This window comes from Tupaia chinensis, unplaced genomic scaffold, assembly GCF_000334495.1.
Source record: "Tupaia chinensis unplaced genomic scaffold, TupChi_1.0 Scaffold145592_1, whole genome shotgun sequence".
Lineage (NCBI taxonomy): Eukaryota > Metazoa > Chordata > Mammalia > Scandentia > Tupaiidae > Tupaia > Tupaia belangeri.
The window spans coordinates 1125532-1141332 of NW_006205449.1; the positions used below are offsets into that span (position 1 = coordinate 1125532).

Below are 15801 nucleotides of genomic sequence, written 5' to 3' on the forward strand. Positions count from 1 at the left end.
GGAGGCTTCAGAGCCTCAATGAACCAGTGACCCCCACTCAAAGGTGCTGAGCAGCTCCCACTCTAGGTGAGCCTGGCTGTGGGCAGGGGTGGGCCACGGCCTGACGCTCCCAGGAGGCAGGATGGGACGGGAGAGAAAGCCTGGCACCCCTAGCCTGGCTGCCCCCCCAACTCCCCGTCCCTCACTGCCTGTGGTTTGTAAACCAGACAGCACAGGTGGGTAGCTCTCCAGGCCTCCACCCAGGTGGGGCAAGGCTGGAGGCGGCTCCTGGGGTCTGCCTTACCGTGTCTGCAGCACAGTGCCCTGGCAGCAGCAGCCAGGATGGAGGGGAAGGAGCCAGAGAAGATGGCGGGGAGGGGGCACTGAGGGGGGCCCGCCAGGCGCTGCACCCTCAACATCAGCTGCCACCCCACCGCCTGCTGTTTCATAACTCCCTGAGATAAAAGATGCTGGAAATTGGCATTTTTATTTCCATAAAAAAGGGGGGGGGTAGACTCTTTAAATAGAGTTGCTGTTTTCTTCTTTAAAGTCCCCATTTTCTATCAGTTTTCTTGGAAGCCCCTCCTTCCCTCTGTAAATGGTCTACACTGCACATTCCCATACCTCACAGCAACCACATTCCTGAGACTTGAGGCCACTCTCTCTAATGTGGGTCAGGCTTTACACCCTTTGCCCTCACACTCGGGGAAAGAGGACTAAGACCAGTGAGAGAGCTCCACGCAGATCCCAGCCAGGCCTGTCTCCCGCAGGTTACCCACGCCTGCCAGGGGGACGTGCCCAGGTGCACACACACCACCGACTGTGGTCCTGGGCTTGCAAGTGGCAGAGCCGTTATGAGTTGCCATTTCTTCTTTGTCAGGGAACGCTCGACAGCCCAACTCTTAGAAAGCTGAGAGAATTATGGAATCTTAGGTCAAGAGTAGGCTTGTGGGGTCAGCCAGGACCAGGTCCATGACCAGCAGGCTCTTCTGCCTCCTCGTTCAGTGCCCACGGACTCCTGGCCTGCCCTCACAAGACAGCCACAAGGAAGCCACGTCTGTAAATCAACTGACCTTTCCCGGAGGGAGGACCCACATGCCCATGTGTCCAGCTCCACAAATTCCCTAACTACTGTATACCCCACTTCTCTCTCTGTTTTAAGGTTTTTGCCATTCGGTACATAGGCTCGTTAGAGAAAAAGAGAGAGAAAGAAAGTGAGAAATCACCCATCAGGGGTTGGCCATGCCGCAATCCCTTCCCCAATTTCCTCCTGGGATTTTGGGCATGCACGCACACGAATCTGGTGTGATTTTTCGAGTTGCCAGGTCCAGGACCTAAACTGCAGTCGGCCATGTGGAAGTTCAGTGTTTTAACCATCACACCACCTTCTGCCCCCTGCCTCTGTTTACCCCATTAGCAAAGAAGGGGAGAAAGCAGCACCACAACAGCAGGTGGGGAGCCAGTCCCCCGAGCCTCAGGTAGCAAGTGCTGATGAACACGGCTGCCTGGCGGCAGCTGTCACAGATATCAACCTGCAAACTGCAGGGCTCATGCACCCAGGTGCCGGAGCTTCCAAAGTTCACATGAGCACGAGGAGCGCTGTGAAGGAATCACTCCTGCGCCTCTGAGTGGGCCTGCCTAGGAGTGAGCCTGTGGTAGGGAGGGTGGTAGAAAGCATGGTACGGACTGTGGTAGGGAGCATGGTACGGAGGGAGTGTGGTAGGGAGCGCAGTAGGGAGCATGGTAGGGAGCATGGCATGGAATGTGGTAGAGAGCGTGGTAGGGAGCGTGGTAGGGAGCATGGCATGGAATGTGGTAGGGAGCGTGGTAGGGAGTGTGGTAGGGAGCATGGCATGGAATGTGGTAGGGAGCGTGGTAGGGAGTGTGGTAGGGAGCATGGCATGGAATGTGGTAGGGAGCATGGTAGAGAGCGTGGTAGGGAGAGTGGTAGTGAGTGTGGTAGGGAATGTGGAGTGTGGTAGGGAGTGGAGTGTGGTAGGGAGTGTGGTAGGGAGCGTGGTAGGGAGCATGGCATGGAATGTGGTAGGGAGCGTGGTAGAGAGCGTGGTAGGGAGAGTGGTAGTGAGTGTGGTAGGGAATGTGGTAGGGAGCATGGTAGAGAGCGTGGTAGGGAGCGTGGTAGCGAGCGTGGTAGGGAGCGTGGTAGCGAGCGTGGTAGGGAGCGTGGTAGCGAGCGTGGTAGGGAGCGTGGTAGCGAGCGTGGTAGGGAGCGTGGTAGAGAGCGTGGTAGTGAGCGTGGTAGGGAATGTGGTAGGGAGCATGGTAGGGAGTGTGGTAGGGAGCGTGGTAGGGAGTGTGGTAGGGAGCGTGGTAGGGACTGTGGTAGGGAGTGCCTCCCTCTTTGCCTTTCAGTCCACTTTACAGAGTAAAGACTTCACCCATTGGAATAGCCACAAGACTGGGTTAAACACACAGATCCTGGAAAGAAAGGCAAATTACTGTCTACATGCTTTAACCTCATCTCATGGTCATCTTCTGAACTTGAATCCTCCCTAAATTCTTTGTCTTCAAAGAGATCAGAACAGGCCTCAGGGTGTGAGAAGCCTCAGTGAGTGAGAGCTGCCCAGAGTCCCCGTGTGCATGTTCACTTATGCCTGAGTGTGCCGTGGTGTGCCGATCCGGTCAGGTTGCAGCCCATGGCGCCCTCCGCCTTTGTCCGATGCACTCCACACATCCTCCCTCCGGCACGCCTGCAACTTCTCCCCTCACCCCCACTGTTTTCCTGAGATGCAGCATCCGGCTGGCCTTCACACTCTGACCTGATTGGATTGCTCTGTCTATTCTCTAATTTCAAGGTCACTTTAAAGTCAAATAGGAGATTTGGGAAAAAATAAGGACACAAAAACAAAGGCAGCCTTCCACTCCCACGCCTCCACGGGTGTAGAGAAGGGTGCACTGCCATTACACTGAACACAGGGAACCACTGCAGTCGGGGCGTCGGGAGAGGGTGACCACGCTTGGGGAGTCCCTGTAAGAAATGCTGCATGCTCAAGTCCAAGCATTCCTTTCTTCCCCCCACAACTGGACAGAAATATCCTAGGCATAGAATCAACCTCTGAATTCCTTGCAGCACTGATAATTATGCCATTCTGAACTACTTACTGAATTTATTTGAATCCAGAGGTGGGTTAAGCCACTTGCAGACCATTAAAGTAAACTACGTGGGTAAATACAGCCGTCAGTGCGGGGTGATGAACCCAGCACCAGCAGCATCTTAACCTCCGCGCGGCGCAGCCCAGCTGGCCCACCGCAGTTCATAAATGCGAGTGCAGGTCCATCTTTTGATTCAGCAATTTAATAACTTCGAGTGCTGTCAGTACGGCTTTGAAAAATAGCACCTATAAAATGTAACAGCCTCAATCAGATTGAAAAAGATTCACCCACTGAAGATTCTTCCATTTCAACCATAATGAATTAATGTGGAGCTATGTAGAAGTTCAAGTGTCATTTAAACTAATGTGAATCTCTACTGTAACTTTCAATTCGAACTGGCTAGGACCATGACTTTACTGGGCACACGGACTTTCATTTTTGAGCTCCTTTCAGTAAATATGAACTATAAAGCTCACCAACACACGTGGCTGAATGGGTACAGGATTTGGAAAACAGGAGCGTGGTGCAGGCCCTGTCCCTCACGAAGCCACTGCTCCAACTCCAAAACACACACGTGTTTCATGGAGCATAGGTGCTAACCCTCATATCTGCATTGCCCTTTACATTTCTGGTCAAATTAAAATAAATGTATATGTTAACTAAAATAATTCTTAAAAAACATTCATCAGATTTCAGGATGGTAAAGTAGCTAACCAATACCTATCTGTGTTCAGTCTCTGTGGGCTCTATTTCCAGTCGGGCCATGCACAGCTTTGGGTAGAAGGTGCAGGTGAGGTGAGCACACGCCAGTGCTGTTCTGGGGACCCCGAGGTGCTGCTCACTTGCCTTCATGAGGACAAAGATGCTGTACCCCGTCCTCATAGCCAAGTGCACTGAGAGCTTATGAGTTGGATGCCATAGAAAGGCTTTTTTTTTAGGGGGTGTCTGAGGACTGATTTTGGGAAATGATTTCAAATTATGCTCACCTCTCCAGAACACCATTACAAAGCGGCAGCTCCTTTTTTTCTGTGCTGCTTGGAAAGAACATCTCCAGAGTTGAAAACGCAGACTCTACCAGGCAGAAGCAGAGGGGTTACACTGCAGAGAATCGCGCTCCCCAAAACTGTGTGAACTACCTGCTGTGCTGTGGGGAAGCCACAGACGGGGGGAGTGGGGAGGACTTGTACCTGCCTGCTTCCTTTTTGCGTATATGCTGTTCTTTCGTTACTGTCATCATCTCTTCCCGAGAATAAATACCTTATGCTTTTGTTAAGCTTACATTTAATTAAAATGTACAGAATTTGTGCAGTAAACTCGAATGAAACAAATAAAACAAGGGCCCCCTCTTTTGAAGGCATACGTTGTGAATGAAAAATGTCATTACAGACTAAAAAATTTTGCAGTAAACAGGGCCTACAGAGAGAAGTTTCCCCTGTAATGACATCCATAAAATACACAAATGGCACTTTTAGTACCATCCTGAATATGGCATTTTCTGTGCTCTACACACAATCTAAATGGTTTGATCATAGAGCATAATACTCCATTGGGTTTATAGAACAATCAATGTTCCATAAAATGATGTATTTATCCAATAGGAGGCTCAGCAGTTACTGGTGTATGACATTGTAGGACACAGGCTTGGGCTCCTCGGTGGCACCGCGCTGGCTGTAAAACTTCCCTAACACCACTTCAACAACTTCATCTCATCTGTGCGAGTAATTTGTGGGAGCCTCAGCTTGGTGTAAAAAAAACTTGTAATAAAAATTCATAGAATTTTCAGGAGAGTGAAAACGGATGACAATAGAAAGGTCACATTGTGCCTCCACTGCAGGGGTCAAAGGTTGCTAGCAGTTCTAAAACCGAAAGGAGATTTCATGCCTCGTGGAGCAGATAAAGATGGCGTTAGAAAGCGCGTCGCGGGTGAAATGGCTAATGCCTGCAAAGCCTGCGCTAATATCCTGCGTAAACTGCATTGTTGCTACGAGCCAGTGTTTGTTTGAAATTCCAGGGCTTGTTCCGAAATGATCCTGGATGTTTCTGCAGTGCTCGGTCCCATCTCCGACACTGTGTGCAGGTTAGGTTATGTATTTTGGTACGGCCACTGAGCTTGAAAATGCTGGGTCGGTTCACTGTCATAATTAAAGCACCTTGAGTTAAGATGCGATTAAAAAATTATACTTTTCGTACAAAATTTTGGGACACACATGACATTGTGATTCTTAAGCCACATACAATTTTTCTCAGCTTCAATTTTAAGATGTAATTTTAACAAGAATGTTAAGAAATCATACTTAATGTCTATTAAAATGAAACAATATTAACAGATTATGCTAATAAATTAGAGCCATATTTTAATGTCACAAAAGCTTATAAGTTTCTCAAGTGAAAGCAGGAAAAATGACAAATTAAAATTCAATGAAATATAACCTTTTAGAAATTTCAAAGCAGGGAATACATTATTCTTACCATTGCAATCACCAATAGTTTAGCTAGTCAAATCAATACCAATAATTGCTCTATAATTTATTCATTTCAGAAGCAATAATAATTCCCTGGCATCATGCAGAGTGCCCTAATACTGAGCTGCCACCAGAACCTGGTGTGGAAGAGAGGAGGGTTTGCATGTCACCGCCAGCACACGCCTCGGGTACTGCTGGCTTGGCGCTGCTCCCCGGCCCAGACATCAACTTCCTCAAGACCCGGAAGGGGACACTCCAGCCACATGGTGTAGGGACTTGTCTGGATCAAAGAATATCAACCTGGTGTAATAATCACAGCACAGGTCACAGGAATCTCTGAGCCTCCTATCTCCACAACTAATGACAACTTCTCCATCTTTTCCAATTCCATCCTTCCCTTCCTCCCCCACCCCTTCTCTTCTCTTTTTTAGAAAGAGAACACAGGTTGGTCAACACCTCCATTATTTTCACGAGTTGGAGACGCACTCTGGCAGAGTCAGTACATATGGTGACTGTGTCAGCGAGACTTGTCTCAGCCTGAGGGGAGGCGAGCTGGACAAGCAGGCCAAAGGAGGCACCGTGCATCCAGGGTGGCCAGGCAGGGGCACCTGTGCTGCATGTACAGGTGTAAGCTGGGTTACCGGGGCATCGGGAAAGTTATGACACATTTCGCCCAGAAAAATGGGAGAATACATCATGACTTTCCAGACGACCTAATATAATAAAAGCTGTTGCTACGCCTTCACTTTCAGGAAGGCTAGTGTTTTGTAAGAAGAGATGGGGAAAGCTGTTTTCTGTGAAAAGTCAACTACAGTCCGTAACGTTTCTGAAAAACTCTTTCATTTAAATTCAAATAGATAATTTCACTTAAAAAATCACTTATTTATTTAATTCCATTTGTTGTTATCATTTTCTAATTGGACCAGAGAGAGAGAGAAAGGGAAAGGGAGAAAGCAAGCCGCCAGGTCCAAGACTCGAACGGTGGTCAGCCATGTGGGAATCCAGCGCCTTTAACCACCACGCCACCTGCCTGCCCCCAAATATATACTTTCTTAATACAGACCAGGCCATTTTTTGGGGGAAGGAATACTTAAACCCAGATACAAATTTAGGTACCAACAATTTGAATCCTTTTTGTTAATTACCATTATCACTACATTCAACGTTGGAAGCAACTGAAGGGATCTTAAAAGACCCTTGAAAATAATTCTAAGATATTCAGAAAAACTAAGGATAAATTTTATCTCAAGTTGGAAATACATAATCGCCCAGGTTTCCAACTTTACGGGAATGGTCTCCATGGGCCTAGGTATTTCCACGGGCACTCAAGAGTGACAAAGAATAAAAGACAATATTTTACCTTTAAAGTCACAAACCCTAAGAAATTTGTATTATATCAGACCCTTAGGTATATATTATCATTTTCATGCATGAAGATCTAACAGTAATGGGAGTTATGCACACAAATCTCACTCAGCGAGGTAAGAATACTCCTGTAAGGTTATCTTGACAGGCTTTCGGGGGCCGAGGGGCAGTGGTTAACCGTTTCTCTCCTGGGTGGCAGCCTATGGGCTCATGACAGACCATGATGCCACAAACACCCCGGGGATTTTCGGCCCATGGGGCATCAAGAACGCCGCTGGGTGTCACAGAGGTGATGGAGGGGCGGCTTTCGAGTTCCACCTGGGGTGCGCTGCGGCTGCATTTGCTCATGAAGAGCTCGTCCTATGAACAGCCAGCTGGTTCGCAGCAGCAAGTGTTCTGCACACACTCTGGGCCTGGGCTCAGCCTCAGGCCCTGGGCAGGGGGTGGCACCTCTCCTTCTGGTGCAGTTCTTCCCAGGGTTGCACCTGCTCGGACACCCGGGCCTGATGCTGATACCCCAGCTTCTGACAAGTGCTGCACACGGAGAACATGCCCTTTCCACCTTCATACAGGGACCCAGAGACTGGGCAGAGGGCTAGACTGTCAGGCCCTCGTGAGCAAGTCTTCCTGAAGAATCTCCAAACTGTCCCAGGTGAAGAGCGCTCATCTGCTTACTGTAGGGCCACCTGGCATGACTTAAAGACGTGACAAACTAGCGCAGACATTGTTTGGTGTATTATGGAATCAGAAAATTAGGAAGCCCAATGACCTTTTCCACAATGTCCTCTGACAGTCTAAAAACTCCCAACACAGATAATACACTATCAGGAGACTGGCCTAGTTTTCAAAAGTTGTACACATTACACACACCTTAAAAGGTAAAATTATGCAAATAAGAAGCCAGCCAATGTCGCCGGAGGGTATGCCTCTAACGAGGATGACTTTAAAGGCTAACAAGCTCAAGTCAACCTGTCTCCTTTTGTTTTTCTGGCAAACCCTATACAAAGATCACATTCACTTTTGTGCTCACATTCACATTTCCTTTATATTATAACATTTTCGTGTCTTTCCCCAGGAAATGAAAGGAAACAGCCATCTATCTTCATTGCAGACACTTTTGCATGAAGGTAAAAAGCAAACCGCTTCCCAGTAACAGCACACAGGCACCATTAAAGTCAAATTTACAGTAAACAGAACCTACAGCTGGGGTGAAACACTAACTGTTAGTATTTTAATTATCAGCAAAGCTTTTGGAGGTCTAACATCTGCTCGTAGCCAAATGATGGCAGCTGCTTGTGCACACGTAAAACACGACTTCTTCTCCAGGTCTTAAAATGCATTTGTTCTGGGCACGGGGCTCCAGTCTCCACCGAGCTGGCTGTGAGTTGGGTGCCCAGGCATCTGGTGTGTGGCAGCTCAGGAAGGCTTGACCTCTCCCCGAGGAGGAGCTCCAGGGCCGGCGAAATCCCTGTCTGTGAACTAGACGTGTCAGAGGTCACTGTTGGCTGGACGAGGCCAGCAGGAGGGGCAGTGGCTGGATTCTATCACACCGACCTCTGGGATGCGCTAAGCACACCGCGGAACATGGTCATGGGCAGGCGGCAGGGGCCGGGAGACAACGGCAGGCCTCCCTCAGACCCACCACTGAGCCTGCTCTCTGGCTCTCAGCCTTCTCTACTCAGGCCAGGGCTGAGGACAGGGAGGGCCGAGGAGAGAAACGCCCCAGTCTTCAACCAACACCAGGATCTTTGCTTTAACATTTTCCCATGCCTCCAAGCTAAACTCTTATTTGAAATTACAGAGTTTCCTCGAGACCAGCAAACACGTGGGATAATACAGTGTAAAATGGATTTAGAAAGCATTAAACTAGAGACACACTGTGAGGCTTGAACCCGACTCAGAAATGAGCAAATGAATACAACCTAACTTAAACATGGCAACACAGGTGAGGTGGAGCAGCTGAGACCCGCACCTCGGCAGCACAGCACCAGCATAGCGACCCCACCCCGGCCTGTTTCTGGAGGGCACAGCAGAGTCTGGGGCACCCTCCTGAGGTGCAGCCCAGACCCCGTGTGCGCAATGCTGGCCAGCGTGCATGGGCAGCCAGCAAGGGCGCAGGGCATCTGCTGCATCTCGGTGGCCGCACAGCTATGTGCTCAGGGCGAATTTCCACCAGGGCATCATGTTGCCATGGGGTTGGGCTACATGTGGCACCACGCGTAAGATGCCCTGTGCCATGGAGGGGGTATACGCGCTCCTGCAAACTACCTTTTTGGCAAAAAAAACTTTAAAAAATTGTTACTACATTAAGGAGCACAAAGGCCTTGTTAAGCGAGTGTTTCATGCTCTGCCTCCCCCGTGTGTGTGCGAGCACGGGGTGTGTCTCCCCGCAGCGTGTGCTCTGACCGGCATGTCATGGCGGCAGTCTGTGCGCGAGTCACGCCCACGATGCTCGCCTGGACAACCCGAGCAAAGCTCCGTGCAGGGCGACCACACGGGACAGATAGCATGCGTGTGGGAAGGGTGACCTGAGGAAGCTGAGCCCAGCCATCGCAGATCCCCCACCCCGGCCTGTTTCTGGAGGGCACAGCAGAGTCTGGGGCACCCTCTCAGAGGAACGTGGATCCGCGGCCACGGGACGGCACCGCCGGAGAGAATTCCCGTAACGCCGAAGAACGGAAGGCAGATGCCCCTTTTCTGCTGGGCCAGTCGGTTAAAATCAGGGCCGGCAGGTGGCATGATGGTTAAGGGGCCGGTCGGCGGCAGCTGAATCCTGATTAGCTTCTCACTCCCTCCGCCACCCCGGTGAAATTAAAACTAATAATAATGATGATGAATAAAGTTAAATAAAATGATTCTTTAAAAAATAAATCAGCCTGGGCCAGCAGGTGGTGTAGTGGTTAAAGACACTGGACTCCCACATGGCTGATCTCGGTTCAAGTCTCGGACCTGGCAGCTTACTTTCCTCACTTTCTCTGTCTCTGTCTCTGTCTCTCTCTCTCTCTCTCTGGTCAAATTAAAGCAAATAATAAATAAAGTTAAATAAAAACAATTCTTTAAAAAAAAAAAATCAGCTTGCATAGATGTGCAGGCCTGACCTGGCTGTGGAGCTTCAGGGAGACAGAAAAGCCGGGAGGCAGGCCCCCTGAGCTCCTTGCTGAAGGACAGCAGAACCAGCCCCGCCTGCTCGTCATTCTGTTCTGTGCATCAACACGTTCCTCCCGCAGACACTCCAAGGAGGCATGGCCGATCTAAGAGGAGCGGCTCCCATGGCAGGACCAGCGACACGTCTGACCTCGTCACGTCACAGCAGGCTGATCGGTTTTCTTTTTATGCGGGGGGAGGAGAAGTTTTTGCTATAGGGCACGTGGGCCCTCCCGAAACAGAAAGAGACAGAGAGATAGAAAGCGAGAAATCACCCCCAGGGGGGATGGCCACTCCGCAATCCCTTCTTCTCCATTCTCCTCTTGGGATCCTGGGCACGCATGTACATGTTCCCGGTGTGAGTCTAAGCCACCAGGTCTGGGACTAGAACCACGGTCGACTACATGGGAGTCCAGTGACATAGCCATTATGCCAAATGTTGGTCCCGCTGATCAGTTTTCAAAAACTTAAAAACTTGGGAACCAGCAGTTAGCGTAATGGCTATGTCGCTGGACTCCCACGTAGTTGACCGCGGTTCGTGTCCCGGACCCGGTGGCTTAAAACTCACGCCGGGCGCGTGTGCGTGCGTGCCCAAGATCCTGAGAGGAGAAGGGATTGCGGCATGACCATCCCCCCTGGGGGAGTGATTTCTCGCTTTCTGTCTCTATGTCTCTCTCTGTCTGTCTGGCAAGCGCACGCGCCCTACAGTGAAAATCTCTTCCAAAAAAAAAAAAAAACTTAAAAACTTTATGCACATCATAAAATGTCAAACTTTCATGTTTTCTTAGAACATATATGCAGACGTGTGCATGTGGACATTGAAACACACATTATGCACACACTGATGGGCAGATGGCGTTCCATTCCATTCTCCTCGCCACACCCTTCAGCCAAAGGTCACCCCAGACGTGGGGCAGTGAGAATCTGTCATGGTTTGGGTCGGGAGTGTGGACATCGGTCCCACTCTCTGGAACTCAGTCCTAGAGAGGGGCTTTCCTTGGGCTCACTGATGACCCACCCAGACTACTGGCAGGACGGCTGGAATAATGGTCGACATCCAATGCTTGAGCAACACTTGCTAATTCTTTGAGGGCTACCATTTAGGCAGTTGCAACGGCTCTACACCCTCCAAGTTTCAGAGTTCCCATCTGTACCTTCCACCGAAGACAGCAGCATGAGGTCTGGGGCCAGCATGTGTAGGTGTGATTCCTCACTACACCTGGGGTGCTACTGGTGGAAGACATTCCACATTTCAGAGAATCTGGATTCTGGACTATCTTTTCATAGATATTTCTAGAACAAACAGCCTTGGAAAATAGTGTCTTCTGAAACAGCAAAGGGCGAATTTATATACTGTCGATAATAATAATAATAATAATAATAATAAAATAAGCCTCTCTCTTTGGCAAAGGACAGGGAAATTTCTTGCTAAGAAAGGCCTGGCCCCAAAGCCTGGAGCTTGTCGCCCGTGCTGCAGCCACTGTGTGCACAGGCGCCATCAGCTTCTTCCTGACAGACGGAAGTTGGCACTTGGGAAATAGGGACAGATGCAGGCCCTCTGACTGCTGCTGTAACCCAGAGTAATGAAGTCCTTGGTCTCTGACCCAGGAATGTCATGTCTTCTGCCAGCAGCCACAGACCGCGCCAGCACAACTTGCCAGTTCCCAGTTATCGACAGTCCTTTAATCCCTTGCAGCTTGGCTTCTTAGTCTATAAAATGTGGATAATAATTGTCTTGATGGTATTAGTAGGTGGGGCCTTTGAGAGGGTGTAGGTTATGAGGGTGGAGTCTTCGTGAATGTGATTAGTATCCTCTTAAAAGGACAGAGATACTCTTTCCACCATGGGGGACTGCAGTGAGAAAGTACCATCTACTAAGAAGGAAATGGGCCCTCGACAGATTCCAGATCTACAGCGATCCTGGACTTCCCAGCCTCCAGAACGAAATAAAAGCCCCAAGAAAAGAAAGTTCACTAGAATCAGTCAAACCCTAATAGTGTTCAAAACCAGTGTAGAAACAAGTAGTTTTCCAGTAAATTCTCAGTTATCCAATATGACCACCTATTCCCCGAGTCTCTGGGCATGCTGAGGAATTAGTTTTACTTAAATTTCCAATTTACATTTCTTAGAATGTTCCATCCAGGAAATAAGGTATTTCAGATCATTTCCTTATTGTTTATTAAACAAATATTACTATCAAGGGTCTAGCATATCAGCAAGGCGAACATGAACTACAGTCCTGGTTTTTAAGGAAGCTGCATCTATTTGAATATACTAGCATGACAGGTAATAACACTAAACAAAAAGGTAACAGGTCTTCAAAGAAAGAACCCACTTGGTCTAGGGTAAGGATCAGGGAAGTACTCACGGAAGATCTGGGTCTTGAATGGTGAGTAGTGGAAAAACGATGGAGCGAGTCCCTGTTGTAAGGATACAACAAACACAGCAAGTGTGGCCTGGCGGCGAGGTGTCAGAGGTGTCAGAGGCAGCGAAGGCGAGGACAGAGCAAGGGGAGGCGCAGTTCATCAGGGCATGCTCGGGGAGACAGGAAGCCACTGAAGAACTTTACACAAGGACACACCACGATTGCATTTGTGCCACTGGGAGGTAACCAGTGAGAAAGTGGAGGACTGCTTCTGGGGAGGGGACTGCAGGATTCAGACTGGAGCTCATGCAGTGGTCTAGGTAAATGTGAATGGAAAAGGTGGACAAGACAGATGGGGTGGTTTAGGGGGACAGAAAATGCAGAAGGGTCCCAGGGATATTAAAAAGGGGCAATTGAGAGATGTGGAAAACAAATTAATGTGGGGAATCAGAGACATTAAGGAAGATGAAGCTCATTCACCCACACAATTATCTACGCTCTGTGGTGTTCACTTGAGTGGCTGTGTCCTCCCGTGGAACATAAACCCCACGCAAGAAAGGACCTGACGCTCCACACCCTGCTGGACACTCGGCCTGCTGCCTGGTATGCTGAATTTCCTTCAACACAGGAAGTGGGGTCCTAGATGGGAGGCCGGTCTCTGGGACAGGCACGCGGGGAGCAGGGCAGCTCCAGCACACGGTAGGGCTGAGGGAAGGGAGAGGAGAGGCAGGGTTTGAGATACACTGGCTTCCAGTGGAGATCAGCCCAGCTACCACCTACCTTTGCAGGTGGGGTCAAACAGGCTGGGGAGAGGAGCTGGAGAGATGGGGGGGAATAAGAGGGTGGGAAGGAAGGGAAGGAAAAGGGGGCTGACATGGCTGAAGCTCTGTTCTCAGAGGCGGTGCAGGCCTTCACGTGGAACGGCTCTCGGCCTGCCTGACTGCTGCAGCCTCTGTGCCACAAAGCGGGAGACCCCTCTTCTTCAGTTCACGCCCACAGGGTTGTTCATTCCCTCTCTTCTCCACCCGAGCAGCGGATCTTGGGGTGAGTGCTAGGTCAATGGAAGAGCCCTGAGATTCAACAGGAGCTTTATGAGCCTTTGGAGAGCAACGAGGTGCTTTTGGGAGAATCCAGGTCATTGAAGACAGCAAGGTCAACTGTTTTGTTTCAAGAAAATCAAGCAGACAAGAATTTATACCGTTTCTCCTGCACCATGGGACAAGCCTGCGAGTCTCTGCGGTCAGCTCTGCAAGCCTGGACAGCGACTGCCCGCCAGGTGCTCACGGATGGTGTCACCACGGCGTGGTGCTGGGCTGCTGGTCTCCAGCACTTCAGAAGGCCACCGTGCTTTCATTCTGCCACACACTGTTACCCAGAGTGGAAGGACGCTCAGGGGCTGGGGTACAAGGAAAGTCGAGGGAGAAATGCCGTGAAGCTCGGCCACGGCCCAGTCTGCCAGGCCAAGGACGCCCTCAGGCTCTCGCATCCTCTAGAATTCTCCAAATCTGCCTGAAATTGACTTCAGAAGATCCTTGGGTTTTATTCATTTATCCAGAGTCTCAGCATACGCAGATACCTCTAACACTTTAAATACCAGTGCAAAAGGGGGGAATGTTACATCCACAGACACGCAATCCCAAAATGAAAAACCCTTATCCAATTTAATTTTTCAGGTTTCAGCAATAAGGACTGTGCACAAGCAAAATATGTTACTTACAAATATAAATACTTGCAAATAGCAGACTCTCCTATCTTGTCATTTCAAAACAAAACAAACATTTTAAACACGATTACAAAAATGTATGAAAATAATCTAGTTGATTTTTTTTTAAGGCACAAAACATGAAAGACTCCAATCAGCAGCTTGAAAAAGCAGCTTTGACTTTAGAGTCAAGCTGAGAGTCCGATTCCTGGGAGGGTCACGAAGGGAAGGCTGGCCGTGTACTGCTGGCCCTGTATTTTGGGCTGAGAACGGCTGGGCTTGGTTGGAAATTACACGTTTGGCTGATACCAGGATTCAGGCGGTGGCCCCAAATAGCTGAGGGCTGAGGTCACCCAGGCAGCACGCAGGAGGCTGAGAGACAAGAGCACAGATGAGTAAAAGGTGGCCTGGGGACAGTGACGATGGGAGAAGAGCCAAGCTGGTGAAGAAGACTGGCGGGTTGGGGTCAGAGTCCCGGGACCCAAAGACGGGGTGACCCACCATGTCAGCTGCCACAGAAAACACTGAGAAGGTAGAAAGCGGGTCTCCAACAGGCAATGCATTGCCAGCCCACGGAGTTTCCCATGCATACTGGGAGGCTGTTGAGGGCGAGAAGGGCCTGGCTGTGAGCTGGTGGGACAGGACACCAGACAACACCATGGTGGCGAGCCAGGGCAGAGCAGCCTGGGTCCAGGCTGGCAGAGATAGTAGTTCCGGGCGTTTGAGCACGTGGCTAGAGAGTTATGGAGACTAACATGGGCCACATTCTGTACAAAACCGAGCCATAAGGACACCTGAGGAGTGGCTTCACTAGGAGAAGGAGGGAAGGAAATGCAACTTGGACAGAGTTCCCAGAAATAAGCGATTCGTGTTTCCCGCGCCTCTGTTCACTATTACATGCCGTCAAGTGCTTTTCTGACCAAAACTGCCCTCATCTTTCTTGGAGTAGCAAGACAATTGGAATGACAGTCCTGAATTAATTCCTCATTTGCTGGCTGAAAGAAACTCAAAGTGGAACTGCCCAAGGGCAAGACAGAGAGTGACACTACACATCTGGGCTTTATGTATGTCCACTTGATTACTGTGCTTGTGCGTCTGCATTATCCTGGTCATCTCGCAGTTCTTATCTTACTTAATTTACAGAGGCCCGCGGTACTTGCTGGTAGGAACTGTGCTTTAAAAAGTATTACTGCAATAGCTGGAATTTCAAATAGAAATTCGAAGAATTGCAGTGGATAGATTACGTACAAAAAAAAAACAAAAACAAAAAAAACCTAGAAAATCCTTTATTACAGAAATCGGCCTTAAAAAGTTGCCACAGGACTGATGCATACCTGCTTTGCTCTTCTTTAAAATATGCTTTGATTATTCAATTTTGGGTTTTATTGTCCAACTTTTAAAATGTATTTACATGTAGAATCAGAATCCTAAGTATTCGAACAAATGTACTTAAAATCAGCTTGGATTTTGGGTAGTCCCAGTAATAATGTTCTTTCTTCCCTCAAAATGCTTTTCATCCTACAGAGAAACTACCATGAACATAGAAATTGTATGACCCCACTCGGCGTGGATATATTGAAGAGTAAAAGCAAGGAACGAAGGGAGGCAACACCATATCCCAACCACAGACTTTAAACTGAATCCACACAGAAAATACACAATGAGAGAAA

General features: G+C 49.1%; 1 protein-coding gene across 1 annotated transcript in view; it reads right to left on the minus strand.

Moving 5' to 3' along the window:
- The window catches only part of ZNF407 (zinc finger protein 407), a 553482-nt gene that overhangs the window by 2433 nt on the left and 535248 nt on the right, over window positions 1-15801 (minus strand). The window lies entirely within an intron of this gene.